Raw genomic sequence first — 19228 nt, 5'->3', positions numbered from 1 at the left:
ATAAAATAAACCTGACACTATTATAAATTTAAGTAACCAGAAAGAATGTGCAAAATTTCATCGAAAAAAGCTTTAAAGTTAAAATCTATAATTATTAAAATGCTTAAATATTTTAGCTCTATTTATAAAAAAACTTTTTTTTTTCGTTTCTAATTTTTCTAAATAAAGTAAGAAATTTACTGTCATATGATTAAAAAATAAATATTGCAATTTATAGTAAATTTGAGAAATTAAACTGAAATTGATATGTAGAAATTTGAAATGCGAGAAGTTACACTTATATTATATTCCTAAAGCTTGATTGTATTTAATGTTAATAATTATAGTTACCATTAGTTTTTTTCAATTTTCGAAAATTCCAATATTTCCGCATAAGCTTGATAAAATTATTTCCTTCATGCTAGTTGAATAAATGAAAACTAGAAGTAGAGGGGAATATGTGACGATATCATATGAAAGTACTATTTGACATATAAGATAGCTTCAAAGACAGAGCCAAAGTGAAACCTTAGAAACATATTAGCAAATAATGGAAAGCTATCAGGCTTATACACTAATGAAATGGTGAAAGAAAGTAATGGTCGATATCTCATCCTCAACAAAAGTTTCATTTTCAATTCTATAAACCATTAACAGCAAGCACATTGTTCAATTAAAGCATACGTTCTTTTCTCCTACTTCTTTTTCTTCTTTTTTTTTTTTTAAATCAAAAAAAAAAAAATAGCTTATGTCGAATTTATATCATGCAAACTGAGACAGTGACAAAGTGCGAAAGACTGAAAAGAAGAGAGGAGAAAAAAAACGAAATAATTATAAAATTAAATCTCGTTTAAATTGGAGTACAATTTATTTGTTAAATAAGCATAGAGAAAACGAATCAAGATTTTTTTATCAATCAAGGTTCAAACCACATCAAACACCTCACTCAATGACAATCATTCTCATTTTGAAAGATATTTAAGTTATATTTTTATTTATTATTTGTTATCATTTATTTATTATTAATTATTACTGATATTTATTACTATTATTTTTATTACTAGATATTTATTATTACTACTATTAATATTATTTATTGTTAGTTAGCAACACATATTTACAACATATCAATTCAAATCTATATGTAAGATATTGTCATTATATTATTATTATTGTATTATATCATTATTATATTATTATAAGATGAGAAAAATTTTGTAGGATTATATTTATTAGTTTTTCTATTAAAATTTATTTTTTAAAAGGTTTGCGTTTTCAAAACTTTCAGAATGGAATAAGAGTAACATGTTGAAGATATGTATATACCAAGGCATTAAGTTGCTGTTATTCATTGTTAGACAAAATTCAACTGACATTACAATGTATTGTTTTTGGGCAATCGTCGAAAAAAAAAATAATTAGGATGGATTTTTAGAAAATTGAGCAAGTAAATAAGTAATCGAAGAGTAAAAACTGTTCAACTGAAAGAAAAAAAAAGGAGAAGAAAAGAAAAAAGGAAGCACAAAATAAAAATATATGTTGAAGAAGAAACCAGAAAGAATGAATGTTCTGATAAGAGAAGATTCTTTTTTGGAAGAAAAAAAGAAGAGAAAAATATTTGACTTTTGGTCAAATAAAGTTTTGCTGATTGAAAAACATTTTTCGATCATATTTATCCTAAATATATTTGTAATTTATTACTTCATCATGTAATCGAATATATTATTATATATATGTTTGATTTTTTAGCATCGAATCTTTTATATTTCTAATTACAGTGCCATATTTCAATTTCATAATTTTGCAACTATAAACATATTTGTTTATAGTTGCAAAATTAACGATTGCAATCAGATGCAATCTTCCTCGCATAATTTTATACATTTTAACAAATATTTGTCATATCTCCTTATTGCAGCAATAAAAGAAACTAAAATTTGCGTTTATACTTTTTTCAGGAAATCACTTTATTGTTATTACTTTTTTTTTCTCTCTTTTCTTTCTTTTTTTTGGCTGTTTTGAGAATCTAATGACCAATAAAATAATTTTGGTTTTCTAATTTATCTGATTTACCTAGGGAAACAATTTGTTGAGAATTTTATTAAACGTATATCTAATCGAATAAATATATGCATGAAATTATTTGAGAAAAGATTGACAAGTAAATTGTCATTTGGAATATTCTAAGAACAGGGAAGCTCGTTTGCATAATTGCAAAATTCTAGCTTACTTGGATAAAATTGTTATTGCATGCTTAGTAGCAAAAATGATTTATTTGAACTTAGTTGTTAAAAGTGTTATCCAAAATTCACCGTATTAACAACTGTCTGTAATACTTTAAATTTTCAATTTTAAAGGAGTTGCTTAAAAATTTAATGTAAAAAGTAAAATGTTTAAAAAAATAGCATTGAAGAGAGAGATAGGAACTGCGAAAGTGATCATTGATATTTTTTCGAGAAATATCAGGACTAATTCTATTTTCAAAAATGTATGAGATATTAACCAATTTATTTCAAAAATTAAAAAAAATTAAATTAGTCAATTAATTAATTTTTTTGTGGAGAGGAGCAGCAAAACTAAGCAAAATGTTTCAAAATAAAATGGAGTCATTACGTAGGTTAAAATGAGATAATCGAATGAACTGAAGCAAAAAATAAACGAATTTTCTGGAAAATGGAAAATTATTATCAAACTGCTTGCTTGTTTCTGGTTTTGTTTGGGTTTTTTTTTTTTTGAGATGCTTTCAAGAATGAAATTATATATCCGAGAATCCGAAGAATCTTCTAATTTTAAACTTTTCTGGATAATAAATGAATTTTTTTTTTTTGAAAATGGTTGAGAGATTAAATGAATGAAAGTGAATCACTTGTATGTTAAATCTATTTTGAACCAAATATTTCTGTAGCATACCAGCAATACCAACCAACATTTCCCATTACTGAAATGTCGAATTCTGATTCAGTCCGATGCATCAAAAATGGACTGAATTTAAAATAGATGAAAATTTATAAAATTAGAAATTGATTTAAAAGACTAACTAAGGAAGATGACAACCAACCGTCACAACTTCACTTCTTCCACATACATATATCATTATAAGCACACACATACATACATACATATGAAATAAACAAAGAGAAATGTTGATAGAAGAAATAAATTAAATGTTTCAAAAGAAATGTGCGAAAAAAAGATTCCTTATGAAAGTGCAATAAAGAAATCATAACATTAACATGTCTGGGGAAAAAAAAGAAAGGAAAAAAGAAGGGTAAAGAGAGAGAAAAAAGGAGGAGGAAAAATTGAGAAGAAATTATCGGTTTAAAAACAAATTACTTGTTTTAAATTTGGAAATTAAAAAAAATCATCCAAAAGTGTATTTTATTTTATTAAAGCAAAAGAGAAATCGCATTTTCAATCAATTTAATTTCTTACATATTCAATTTAATGCATGAAATTTCACTGTTTCTTTTTTTTTTTTTTAAAGAAACTAAAAAGAATAAAGGCAAAAAAAGAAAAAAAGAAGGAAGAAACCAATTTTTTTCCAGTATTTTGTTTTATAATTGAAAAATAAATAAATGATAATAATTCATATGAAGAAAATATAGTGAAGAAAATCAACAAGTTGGGTTGTTAGTAGTAATTGAATTATTTTCATTTAGGCAGTCATTTTAAAATTTTTTAGAAAAATGAATTTCTCCTTCCACTTAATTTAAATTTTCCATGCGTATGAACAATGAAACTTTTGCAGGATTTATTATTAAACCAAACAAAACTGATAGATTTTTTATGAATTTTTTTTTTCAATATCCTCTTTTTTGTGGAATATTATATGTCGAAATATCATCATGTTCATTGTTTACAATTATAGTATAATGATTAAATAAGGTGATATGGTAGAAAGTGAGAAACAATAAAATCATTTGGAATAATTGTTACAGTCATATAATAGTTCTTGAGAAGGAAACTTAAACATATTAAACTTTTCAAAATAAATAATACGTTAAAATTTTGGAAAACAAATTGAGAATAGGAATTTAAAGAATTTCTCTTTTCTTTTTTTGGAAACTAACTAATTATAGCAGGAGAAAAATGTAAGCTGTCAAACTATCTACAATGACAAATATAAAATGATAGCAGTATGACAATGATCACAGTACGCTAATGTACAATGTGACAATGATGACATTGTAACAGAATATGACAATGACATAAATGCAACGTATTGCAATGATCACAATATAAAATGATGACAATAGAACAATCCGATAGTTTGATCATGATATAATGAGACAGTAATGCCACGATTTTTAAACAATGTATAATAATGCATAATGAGGTAGAAATGATTGTGTTAAAATATTATACAGTTTTATCGAAAACTGAAGTGAGGTATATTTCTAACATGTATGGACATTTATGATAGATTGAGTTGATTAAGGTATGTGTTTCGTAATGTAAAGAATATGCAAATGTATTTTTGTAAAATAAAAATTTTAAGTTTTACTTAATTATAAAAAGAAAAAAAAAGGATTTTTTTTCGCATTTTAGTTTTTATAATTTTTGTTTTTAACGCTTAGTAACTTACTAGAAATGCTTCATTGTAAGCTAGAGTTGATAATCTTAGAATGTTTGCAATACAATAATGATAATTCAGAATGATAATCCATCTAGCTACTTCATCCATTCTTCTCATTTATAAGTATCCTATTCCATTTTCATTCTTGGCTTGCTTTTTTTTTCCTCTCTCTCTCTTTTTTAACTTCTTGAAATTCAGTCATTAAAATTGTTTTTTAATCGATAAACAAAAATGAAGTAAAACTAAGAAGGAAAGTTTTCTATATGATTATTATAAGAATACACCTATTTGAAACGCCTGGAATAATTAATTATAAATTATGCCAATGTTTTTCATCACCTTTTCCAAGTTTCTATTCTCTTTAAAAAAAAAAAAAAAAAAAATAGAAAATAAAAATCGTTTTAAAACAATAAGAGAAGTAAGGGAGAAGGCGAGAAAAAATGAAAAAAAAAAAAAAAAAACAAAGTGATTCGTAATCATCAACAAGATTTGTTAACATTTGGCAAACATTATTATTAAACAACCTTTAATTTTTCATTCATCATGTTAGAAGAAGAGAAAAAAAAACAAAGAAAAAGTTTTTAAAATTAAATGATACTAAGCTAGAAATTACTTTTAAATAAATATGCTTACATATAAGCAGATATTCAAATTGTTTAAAAAGAGAAAAAAAACGAAAAAGAAATTAATTTTTATTATTAAATGCATTATTTTTGCTCATTTCAATTCCTTAATAACTTTTCCATTCGATATTATAAATTCGAAATATCCATTAAACAGTGAATGCATTTAGCTAACGTAAAAAATGCTGAAGATTTTATTACATAATCTCCACATCACTTTATTTAATTGTATTTTTTAGTAAATGGTAACTAAATCGGAACATAAGTTTTTTTTTTTTCTTAACGTATACAAACTTCAAAATGAAAGATACAAACTATCGTCATTTTGCATTGCTTAGTTAAAATAATTTAATTAAAGTAATGATAACTACAAAGAAATAAAATACAAACTAAATGGGCTGAAATTTATCATACACTTATATTATGAACTCAATTATTTACGCTAAAAATGATTGTTTAAAAATCCCTTACAAACCATACTTTTTTGCGTCATATAAAATAAAATGAAGTAATTTTAATGAATAAATGTTAATTTCAAAGAAGTTTAAACCATTGAAAAAAATAAAATTTCAATTGATGATTGCTAATAGTAAACATAATATCAAACACGATTTAATTCTATCGATTTATGATTGACGACAGTAAATTTCCCACTGTGAATATTAAAACAAAATTTGAAAAGAAAAAGAGATGAACGAATGATTCAGTATGTGGGTAAAGTATATGAGCTAATTAAATATATGAATTTTTTGAAAAAAAAATTTTTTTAAGGGAGAAAGAAAGAAAGAGAAAAACAAAATGAAAATGAAAATAGAAATTTTTGTAAATGTGTCAAAAAAGAAGCAAATAAATGTGAAAAACATTTCGTCACCACTAATCTGATTTGTCACATTGCATCCAGCTTGTATCTTCAATTATAAAATTTTACTTTATCAATTTATTATTTTTTATCATTATATCCTTACCATTAATTTTAATTTCAATTCCATCCAAAGTTTTCTCACCATCACTATTGCTATTTTATTCATACTTATCTTTATCATTAACATCTGTCATTGAAACAATTTTCTTAACCCAACACTAAATCTGAAATTATTATTCTAATTCATTTAACCTTTTATTTTCGCACCAGCATTTATTATTTATTTATCATTTCATTAGCTAATATATTTTTTTTAATAATAATAATTAACCACCATTTTCTTTCTTTTTGTGAAATTTGTTGTAAAATAATATCAATGAAAGAGCGAAATTAGAAAGTAACATTATGAGTTTGACGAATTGGTAGAACAATTTTTAACGACTTCCTCTGTTTCTCGAAAAACGATAATTTTTCAGCTTAAACAATTGTTTTGTGATTTTAAAAATTGGTATAGTTGAACAATTCATTTCAGAAGGCTATTAGCGCTTAGTTTTTTTTTATTCCTTCTTTTTTTTTTCTCTCTCTCTCTCTCTCTCTCTCTTCGTAACAAATGAGTGGTACAATTGTTCAATTTACGACTAAAGTGCAAGGTAATAGATTTCATGTTGAGTAGTAAGTACACACATACTTATAATAAAGTTTTCATTGATTTCTTGAATTGTTTAAAACAACTTTAATTTCTTGAACTTGAATGTTTAAAACACATTTTTTTTTTTGGTTAGTTAAGCATCAATTTGTTACAGTGGGATTAAATTAAAAATTGCTGAGAAAAAGGAGGAATAATTGAAATTGTTTAAATTTTGTTTAACTAAAAAGTATCAATATTTTTTTTCTCCTTCTTTATTCGTTTATTTTTTTCAAACTTATTTAAGTCGTCAAAAGCATACAGTTTGTTCCTCCTTCATTTCACGTTAGTGAGAAATTTAAGTTGAATTTTATGGTTAGACATAAGCAATTTATGGTAAGACATTAAGGTAAGCATTTTCAAATCTTGAGCTTTAACTACTAAAGCTCAAAATTTAAAAATGCTCATTTATTTATGTTCTTGTTGCGCTTGATTTCAACAAAGTCTCTTAGTCATATGTGTATCCCTTTCAACTATCACAATTTGAAGTGCAGGTATTATCTGATAATTGCAATGCAGTAAAATGTTGTTAGTAACTTTGACACAAGTATCAACGCCAACAAATTACTATCTATACAAACATAAACAATTCATATGGTTTAAATTGTTTAATCATTTTATATGATTACATTTTTTGAATTAAAGAATTAAAAGATGTCGAATAAAAATTTCAATCAATCAAATTTTATTTCATTTGTAATTCTTACTAAAAATTACAATGGAACAACATGATAAAAAGAGAAAATAGATTTAGGATCAGATATTGTTCTTCCCTTTCTTTCCTTTTCTCTTTCCTATTATTCAATGCATTGAAAAAAAAAAAAAAATAATAATAATGAATCTAATTTTTTCAATCACCAAATTGAAAAAATGGGAAATTTTACGAAATAAGGAAAAGTGGTGCACTATTGCACATTAGTTATTAAACGTTGGACAAAAAATTTCAGAGATCCAATCAATAAAATAGAGTAAAATTATGAAATAAGTATATTACTTTCAGTAATATACATACACAAACATACAGAAATATATATTGTTTTCAGCACCGTGAAAAGATTTAAGAAATCTCGAAAATTTGTGCTTTATTTAACTCTGATTAAATTTTAACGAATCAAAAATTTAATTGTTCCTTCAATTGTTCATCATTACATAGCAAAAGGAAAATATTCAGTAACAGTAGTACTAACTTATCAATAATGAAAATGAAATTTGTAATAGATGAAAAGTGAAAAATTAAAAGAAAGAGGAAGAAAGAGAGAAATCTCTGTAATAGAAAGAAATATAAAAACTCTCAACAAACTTCTTTCCTAGGCTTTTTTGTTGATAGCAAACAGCTAACTACCATCTTACAACTAAACTAAATTACCAAATATAATGCTAATATGATAGAGGTAGGGAAAAAGATTTGGAGAGGAGGAGTGAAACAATCAAAGCGGGGAAAAATTAACCAAAAAATTATGGCAAGATCAGCAAAAAAGGAAGAAAAGTTGGAAATGAAAAAAAAAAAGTAAAATGTTGAGAAAATTGAAGTGTCGTAGAAGAAGTGAAAAGAGAAGACAGAGAGCAAAAAAAAAAAAAGAAGTATCACTTAAAACAAACTAACAAAAACTTATAAAAAAAAAAAAAAAAAAAAAAACGAAAAAATCAATGAACGTTGTGGAATAGCGAAATAAAAAAAAAATAAAGCTTAAAAAAAAGAGATCGAAAGAGAGAAAGAAAAGCAGATGGATTTAAAAAAGAACTTAAACGGATTACATTGTGGTGATTAGGGATTACGTATTGGAAAAAATGTAAGCCGGCTTCTTGTTAACAAACTTTTTGCTAAAAATAGACAAATAAGTTAAGTAAATATATGAATTATATTATTGGCGAAAGCAAACAGTGCTAATGAATTGTGAAAAAGGAGTGGTAGAGTAAATCAAATTAAACTTTTTTTTCAATATTATTAAAAAAAATGAATGAATTATTAGTAAAATAATAATGTAAATAGTTAATTTGTAGATAATAGCATTATTTAAAGGGAAATAGAAAAAGAGAACTCTCAAAAAAAGGAAATTCTTCCAAATATAATAATGTTACTACCAAAAGAGCAGTAATTAATTTATTATTTTAATGATAATTATCTGAGTTAATCTATCTCCCAATTTTTTAATGCTTTCATTTAATTAAAGTGATTCACCTTTTCCATTTTCTTAAATTATTGTTTACTATTGTTTGCTACATTAAATGATTAATAAAATGTGCATGTATTTTAGTTGTTTACAAATTCAAAGTGAAATTGTATTGATTAGAACAGTAACTGATAGCTTTTCCATTCTCTTAAATTTTTTAAAACATTCTTGAATTTTCTAACACTAATAATAATTTTCATTCGATTATTTTAATGATCAAATGTTAGAAAACTACAAGTTTAACAAGATAATAAATTCATATTTTAATTATAGATGAAATATTTATTCTTACTTTTTTTTATCTCACTTTTCCTATTATCAATGAAATTATTTATGAAATTTTTTCTCAAAAATGTTTTTGTTGTTATTTGGATTTTTTGAATCGTTCTTTGTCTTGTAAAATAATAATTTTTCTAATCGACTATAAATGAGTTTGTTTGTCATATTTTATAAATTAGCTGTTAATGTAATGAAGTTTGCCAGTTCAATAAGCATTGTTAAATTATCAAAACTGGAGCATATTGAATGAGAATTAATTTTGAATGTTACTTATGTCTCTCTAAATATGTTTCTCTCTTTTACAAATTCTGATTTTTTTTTGCATCAAAATTTTTAGTGCGTTTTTGTATTTGTAAAAATTTTAAATTTATTAATAGCACTATCAGTGATTTCTATTTGAAAGATAAAAATTGTTTTTTGCAACAAAAAATTACATTCATGCGTTATTGAATAACAGAACAATGAGCAAATTGAGGTACACCGAAAAAAATTAGCAAATGTTCATACGATTTAAACAATTTGTAATAATAGATGCTAACATTTAATATTATTTAATGTTTACTGACATTTTTTATTAAACATTGAAAAAATATGAGAGATAATTAATTACGAAAAAAAAAAAAAAAAAAAAAAAGAATGGAAGCAACTGTATCATCAAAAATGATACAGTTGCTTTCATTAGTATTTTCTTTATAGCAAATGGAAAGGTTTTAATTATAATTAATCAAAATATCTTTCATATCCACCGAAAAAAAAGAAAAAAAAAACACAAAAAAAGCAATTACTGTGTAATTGTTGTTAATAACATGTCGAAATATCGAATTTATTTCATTTTCTAAGCTTTTTTACTAATGTTTTTCTTTTTTTTTAGTATCAAAATTTATTTTATTAAACTGGATAAGGGATGTATAAGTGATAGATCTTCAGTAATACGATATGATATTTTTGTGTAATAATTTGAGACTGTGGATGAACACTCGTTGATGATATTATTTCATTTTACTGATAAGATCAAAACATTTTGGGAATGTTAAGGTGATAATAAATGGATATGTTATTGGTACCATGTTGAGCAGTGAATTGAATTATTTACTAATAATTTAAAAATTTTGGAAAAAAGAAAAAATTCCCTACATGATATAACAATAATGCATTAGAATATATGAGATAAATGTTTGCCTTATCATTTATAAACTGTAAAACTGAAAAGATTAAAGCAAAATATTACTTACTAAATTTAATGTAAATTGACCTATTTCACTTTTATTCATTTAATTGTAATCCAACATTTTATAATATAAAGTAAACTTACATTGGTTGTATAAAGCTTATTTTTTTTTGTAATTTGTTTAAACAACAACATTAGTTCATGCTAATATAATTTGAATTGTGAAAAATATTATACGTTAATGCACGCTAACATGCAGCGAGTAAAGTGAAGAAAGTTGTAAGAACAAACTATAAAATAATAATTAAATGAAAAGTGGAATTCAATTAAGAATATTTGGAATAGAAAAAATTGTGAATTTCTTGGTTTTATAACTTCAGAAAAACAATTGAACATGATTAGTATTTGAATATTTCGTTTAATCATCTTAAAATTTTATCCTATATCTGTTAAAAAATATGAATTAAAAATTAACGGAATATCAGCCGTTTAATGATTTGTTCCACCTTTATTCTGATTACATTTCTTAACTTTATCATTGAAATGTCATTTGATTTATAATTTCCTTCCGGTCATCATAGTAATATTTTCTATGTTTTGAAAAGTGAATATTTCATATGTTATTTATCAAAATGTAATATGCAGCGTAAATATTCTAAATGATGTGACTGTAAGTATTTCACGCAATATTAGTAATGTAGTAATGAGAGTTACTGTTAAAAATGCTTGTTCGAATTTTTTTTTCCAATTTATATTATATGCTGCAATTATTTCTTGCGAAAGATATTGGGAATTTGTCAAATAATTTTGATTTCGAAAGACTGAAATTAAATCAAAATTGAAAATTAAAAAGTCATCCGAAATATAATGAATTTAAAAGTTTTAAATTTAAGCATACTTCAAGGTTGTTAACATTAGCCATAGGACAGTTCGCAGTAGTTTCCGCATTTTTGATTAAATAATTCAATTGGCAAATAATTTGCATTTGAACATATAATCCTTTACTTTACCATCGACAATCTTACTTTATCAAGTATTTCATGTCATCCTGTAAGGTTTCCTTGATTTTTTTTCAACTCCTGTGACAATTTTTACATGCTCATCAATTGTTCAGCATTCTGCAATCATGTGCAATGTTTGCACCAGACCGGAAGAAAATCAAATGTTTCCGGTTAATTGCCAATCCATCAAATATTTTTGCTTAAGAATTATGAATATCTTCTTGAAATTTATTCTAAGCTTCCAAAAAAAAAAAAAAAAAAAAAAAAAAAAATGAAATTAAAACTAAAAAATTATTAATCTGCTGATTTGCACAAAAAATTGTTCAAATCTCAATTTTCAGAAAGAGAAAAAAATAAAATGTATTGAATTAGATAATAATGCTTAATTTACAGCAAAATATGCAAATCGTTTGAGCTGTATACCGAAATATTTACCCTTCCTTTATGACCATTACTACATATGTAATAAAATAATAAAGTAACAATGATTAAGCTAGCCTTTAATTTGAACTTCTTCTATACTCAAAAAAAAAAAGCAAAAATGAAACAAAATTACAAGTAATGCAATTATAAATTTCATTATTAAATAACAAAGATGGAAAATTTTTATTGAATATAAATTATATCTCGTATTAAATATAAATTTTATTAAATAATATATGTGTTTGAAAAAGAGAAGAAAATTAATTCATTTCGCAGACAAAAACACTATATATATATATATATATATGAGAATAATTAGCTCACTTAATTTTAGTCTTTATTTAGGAAGAAAAAAATAAAAAAAAACAAGCAAAACGAAAGAATTGTTAACTGAAAATATTCCTTCGGGTATTTTTTTTCTCTTTCCTGAAAGATCGAATATCTTATGGTTTCTATGATTATAAGATCAATTTCAGGTTGAATCACTTGAATAATACCATCTAATTAGATCATTTTGGAAAAGCGAAAGAAATGCATTGTATTGGAATGGTGATAAAAATCGTTCTAAGCCAAAAACTAATATGAATATTGTCAGCTTAATTTTTTTTTTAACCTTTTGAGCTTATTTAGCTAGCCAAAATTTCCTTTTCAAGATAAAAATAAACAAACTAGTAATTTTCGTTTTTTTCTAAAGCATTCATTAGCTAATTGATGCATATTTTGTTTGCTGTGAGGTTTGACTATATTGGAATAAATGATAGGTGACAGCATTTACTTTGATGGCTGTTGTTGGAATGTCATTTGATTTTGCAACAGTGAAGTAGCATCTCTTTCCAAATGATTCAAGAATTTGTACTTTAATATCAGTAATCTAAGAGTGAGTTTTACTTCTTAAGTAATTCTCATTCAATATTCTTTATCTTAGTTTTTATTGTGTAATCTCAACGAAATAATACCAGCATTTGGAGGAATATAAGTCTTCTAAATATTTGCTGTTTTGTTGAGATTTTGCGGATTTGGAAACAAGCGTAATTGTTGGATGAGCTGCCAGTTGGATAATTTAAATTCAACTATTAGAAATATCTAGGGTTCTATCTCTTTTTTCGGAAAAAATTTGTTTCTTATTTCTTGTTTTATACATTTTATTTCTTATTCTTTACTTTCCGACTATGAGCTGAAAGATTGTGATTATAAAAAATTTTGCAAATCTCCGTAATGATTCATTTATTACTTATAGATCATTTTTCTCTTTGCTAAATAAACCTAACCTACTTGTTTATCCTCATATCCTGAATGACTTTAAGGCTCAGTGTTTAGCCTTTGCATTCAATTAACAGTTTCGTAATGTTTTACTTTGTAGCTGTTTATTCAGGAGTGACAAATAATGCTTGATGTAGCCCAGGTCATGTATACATTGAGAAGTGCTTACAGTTAAAAAAGGTTAACGGGTATGAATCAGTTTTAGCGCATACAGGTACAGGTATTATGGGTCATTCGGTAATTTAGAAGATAGAAATCTGTATATATTTGCTTTGGAACGTCTAATAGATGAGAGTTTGACGGAATTCATTCATAAAAAATAAGATTCCGGTGAAATATAAAGCAACAAAATTACCAAGTTGTATAGCAAAATATAAAAATTAGTAAAAATTTATGTTAATTAATTAATTAGTGAATTTGCATGGATATATTGAAAATAGCTTGATTGTTATGAAATGTTAATACTTCGTTGATTGGAAATTAACCCATAAATCTAGAAATTGTAAAAATGTAGTTATTACTTCCGGTTGCTGTCAACAAACTTCTGCAGCTTTTTATTCAATTGACAATAAATTTTTTTTCTTATAGAGCAAAGGTTTGTTTCAATAAATTTACAATCGAATTTCTCCAAAGTTTTCACTTGAAACAAATTTCAGTGATTCACAACTGAAATTAGTTTATATCACTTGAATTTTAACATATCATCAGAGCTTTCATCAGAGCAGATCAAGTAACTCCAGTTTCCACGTACGAATCCGTAAAGTAGGAATACTTCCTAAATGACCAGTTTAATTTTTTCATCACAATGAATGATAAAATTGTAATGGATTGATGGATTTATCAGAAATCAATTCTGTTTAAAATACATATATTTAGTTATTCATTTTTTTTTTCTTTTTTTAAATGTTATCATTATTTTTGTTTCTTAAATTATAAAAGCTATTGATGTTATTTGAAATGTTTTCAGTATTTATAGCAGTAGTAAGAAAATATTAAAAGAATTTCTTTATATAATACCATTTATAACAATGCTATGTATAAATTTCATGAAATTTGCAATTAACAATCTGATATGCAATTTAAATTAAGCCATTAATTTGGTGGATATAGTCTAAATTATATATCACTACAATGATATCCAATTAATTTATTCAAAAAATAACAACCTAATTTGAAGCTTATCTAAAAATTATCCTAAAATTCAATACTTACAATAATTGGTTAAATAGAATTAGAATTGTACAAATTAGCAAATGTACAAATTAGCTTATTTCATTTTTCCTAACAAATTATCAGAATTTTATTTCGGTACATTTATAGTTTATAGATATCACTGGAAAAAATCTTTGAATGTAGTTTTGGATTCAGTGAAAAATAGCTCTGAACAAAAAAGATTCCTCTCCTCATTTTGTTTTTATTTTTCTTCTATCTTTCCTCTTACCTCCCAAAGCCGCATTATTTTAAAAAAAAAAAGAAAAGAGGAAGGGAAAGTGGAAAGCTAATGAAGTAAAAGTAATTCGATGAGCAACGTTAGGGATTTTTCATTCAATATTTTCATTTCAGTAAATTCCATTTTTATCCTATCATTACTTTTTTGATCTCAATTCATTAATTTAAAAAAAAAAAATATTTATATTTTCTTTTTCAATTTGCTATTTATTGCTTTCGTTTTTTCTTCTTTTTCTCCCTTCTTGTTATATGACCTATTTTGTTCAAGAAAAAGATTGTAAAATTCAAGTAGTAGACAAAGAATAGGTAGTAAAAGAAAATTTAGCTTATAATTACTAACTAAAAAGGAATATTTGCATCGATTTAATGACATTCATTGCTTGAGCAACATGTTACCTGAGCAAAATGCTACCTAAGTAATAAACTTTGGAGCTATTATAGTAACTAGTAAGTAGCTGTTATAATTGGAAAGTAAATGGCGGTGAAAGGGGATAGGAGAGAGGGGAGGGGAGGGAAAGATCTTTTAGTCATCCTTGTTGAATCAACCAGAAAAAGAAAACCAGTTCTCTAACTTCGTTTTCTTAACCGACAGCTTGTGATAATTGTTAAGTGAGCATTTCCCATCTTCACGTTTTGACATCGTCCAAATTCCATGTACAAATTTATTTTCAAATTTTCATTATTTTTTTTCTCCCTCAAAATTATTTGTTTTATTTTGAATTAATTTATTGGAATTTATGCAAACATTAATTTTATTGCTTGTCTTTTGATCTTTTCATTTAGTAATTTTAGCATAACAATTTATTTATTGAATAGTGTTTATGAATGTTTACTTTTTTCCTGCTCGAATGATAAATAAGAAGTTATACTTTAACATTTCTATTAGTTGCTTAGAAAAGAATTAATATCCTTACTTAGAGTTCGAAATTATATTTCAAGTTATTAAAGTATAAATATATAACTACTCTTTACCTTGGTCTTCTTACTCTACTGCTTTCATTCTTTTCAATCCTCCTCGTTCTTCTTCCTTTTGAAAAACGATGAAATGAATCAATGGAGGTACATTTTCTCTCTTATTATAACATTCTTCACTTAGTGGCATATGCACTCCAGTTGCATATATCGGAGACAGACATTCTTATTGACCATTTTATAAAGAAAAAAAAGCAATCAAGAATTTGCCCATAATGAGAAGATGAAAGACAAATATTGGAGTAATATTTTAAAAAACACCAAAATTCTTCAAATTTTGACAGGATTACAATTTCAGGTAACTAAACAGGTGTTTGCAGGGAGTCAAAGGATAGAAAGTAATTAGCGGACAGAGAAAAAAAAAGGGAAAGAATGGAGAGAAGTAGAACCAGTATCAAACTACAGGTGTTTAACAAATATTACTTTCATTTACAAGTCAGATATTTTTCTATGAATACGTATTATTATATAAATATGTATATTTATCACAATTTTGCCCAACGAGAAAGCTTTACTTGAAGGAAAATGGACGGAGAAAGTGCGAGTAACTTAGAATGTGACATTTTGAAAACTTATGATGACATTTACTTATTCCAATGTCGAAATTGTCGGGTTTATATAAAATTCTAAATGAATGACATTTATGGTTATTACTTCCGTTTCTTTTTTTTTTCTTGTTAGCTTTGAAATTTTTTTTTTTTGTACAAATTTTTCCAATTTAACTTTAATTTTTCTGATCATTTCTACTATTTATACATTATTGTTTAATTTATTCATATATTTTCAATTATTAAAATTATTTTTACTTAACAGTAAGAGAATGAAATAATGGATTGATTTATCATTGATTAAATATGATAATCATAATGCGTTAGGAAATAATTTTAGATACTTGCATGTGCTAGGATATGCATATGCTTTATAACAATTTCAAATATAAATTGCTTACCTGATAGATTGAATTACAAAATGTAATTAAAATCGTAAGCGTAATTATCTTTAAAAGTTTGGTCTAATTGAATTCATAATTGTCTTTTACTCATATATTATCATGATCTGTGCGATATATTGAATTATATCCAAAATATCAATATTTTGGTGCCACTTTTCATTTATAACATTTCTTGATGCAACAATCTCTTCCTTTCACCTTTTGTGCAACCTTCATTGTTACCGGAAACATTTCTCGAAACAACTACTTTTGATCATAATTTCAGGAGCATGAAAAATCGGTTGAGTAAACAATTTTGTTTCCTCAACTGTTCTCAATGTATTCTCCACAACTTTCTTTGTTTGTACAAATTTCATCATAATGTTTGACGTTTTCATCATACATTTCCTTTTAACTATACAAACTAAAAAAAAGAAGAAAAAAAACGATGTTATATAGCAAATAAATTTTTTAATAAAAATTAATTTCAACCTTTGCATTTTTTTTAACAAATTACTCCTTTTTCTTTTTTCAAGAAATAAAGAAAAAATTTTTATAATAAACTTAATCTAATTGTGTCACACACACATGCAGTATCAGTGGTGAAAAATGAGATGATATGAAAGTTTGGTTAGTTAGATATGTTGCATTTAAATGATGTATGTTCTCTTTGAAGTGATATAAATTTTCTGAAGGACAAGTTGAAAAGCAGTAAGGAAAAAAGAAAGAAAATGGGAGATGAAAAGAGTAGGAAAAGAAGTGTGAAAGGAATGGAAAACGGTGTAATGTGCCTGGCGGTATTGTAATTACAGAAGTGCAAGCATGAAAAGATTACAAAAACTCTTTGATCTGAAGAAATCGTAAATTTCCATTTGAAACAATGAGCATCAGTTATTGATCAAATTAGGATAGGAATTGCAGAGTACAAGAAATGATAGTTGTAGTAATGTCATACACATATTTCATCTTGTAATTTTTCTTCTTTCTTTTCTAGAAATTATGATATCTTTTTCTTTCCTTTTATCTAATTTATTTAAATCTTAATCCATTTGAAAAGTTATCATCCTGCCTGTTATTCTATTCCAATTATATTTTTATGATTTAATCAATCTTAAAACTGACAAAATATGTGTTATGATATGCTAACTCTTGCATACATTCCATTACTAATTATCATTTTTATGTATAATATCATAATTCATGGCATATTATATACTAAATTGATTACCCAACATATTTTTGCTTAATGAGAAGAAATAACTTAAATTACTGTTGATCTTAAAGTACAACAAAGCAATTTCTACAATTGAATATTCGGTGACAGGTTATAAATCAAATAATTATGATTAATGCCAATAATAATAATAATTAATAATAATAATAAATAGTAATGATAATAACAATAAATAAATAATATTCATTGAATTTGGGAAAAAGCAGTTTAGGTGAACAACATATGTTGACATCTGTTCAATATTTTACCGTTTTCCATTGTATTCTTCAGAAAAAAAAAAGAATTTCCACAAATATTTTACATCCTTGAAAGAAGTGTTATCAGGTAACCATATCATTTCAGTTCATTGTATCACTTGTTTTCATCTCTTTTTTTGTCCCTCGTTTTTTTTCTCTCTCTCTCTTTTCTTATTTATTTCCACTCTCCTAATTGTTTTAGATTGTCTACGAACTATTCGAAATGTAAAAATAACATAATTTGTGTAAAATTCTTGAAATTCATAGAATTAAATTATTTATTATTTTTCTTTCAGCTTTTCCCATTTTTCTTCTTTTTCTTCTTTATGACAAATAAAATTTTTCTCTTTTCTCATACTTTCTTTCCGAATTCTTTCTACCTGTCTTCTTTTTCCTAAAAAATCATTTCAGTACCGTTACAGCAACAAATATTAATGCTACTAGTTGGCTTTTTTTCTTCCTTATTTTTATTTCTTTATATCTTTTCTCTATTTTTTTTATTACGTCAATCCTATTCCTTTCTTTCCCATGATGTTTTTTTTTTGTTTGTTTTTCGGCTCACAGTTTTCTTCCCCTTTCATTTTTTTTTGCACCATCATTGGCACCTTTTATAACCTTTCAACATTGACAATATCACTGTTAAGTCTACGCACATAATTGTTGTTAGAGAGATTGTGTGATAAATTTCATTATTACTCAGTTGAACTTTTTCCATCATTATATATATATATATATTTAAAAAGTCACATCAATAATTCTTTTTATATCATCAGTTCAATTTTTTTATAATTTCATATTATTTATCATTAAATATGATAAACTTAGTTGAAAATATGAAAGCAAAAAAAGGAAGAAAACAATTTGCTTAGTTATTTAACATTGATATCATTAGTTAATTATCAATTCAGTATCAAAGTAATGTCATTTTTTTCCTTCCTTTTCTTTACGTTTTCCTTTGTCTTTGCTTTTTTTGGCGTCACTAATTGTATTAGCAATAGAAAAAAAGTATCAACAATTAGAAATGCTAATTTATTAAAATGAGAGCAATAATATTGGCATAGTAAATGTACGAAATTATACAACCAATCATTCCCTTCCAAATTACAATTTTATATTATTGCAGTTTCAACATTCTCGTCAGTAAATAATCATTCGTCCATTCAATTCTTCCATCGAAAAGTAAATGTTATGGAAATTGCATGTTTCACCAACTTCATCTTATAAGTAAGCAGATGGTCAATTAATATCAAATTCACTTAAAATTTCTTGATACTGATAACATAAAAGTAAAGAAGTAGTCTAGCCGTTGAATTAAAATTTTCACCAATATAATCCATAAATTTACATGGATTCAGATTTAATCAAAACAAACAAACAGA

This window comes from Brugia malayi, assembly GCF_000002995.4.
Source record: "Brugia malayi strain FR3 genome assembly, contig: Bm_v4_ChrX_scaffold_001, whole genome shotgun sequence".
Taxonomy (NCBI): Eukaryota; Metazoa; Nematoda; class Chromadorea; order Rhabditida; family Onchocercidae; genus Brugia; species Brugia malayi.
This window is presented reverse-complemented; position numbering follows the sequence as displayed.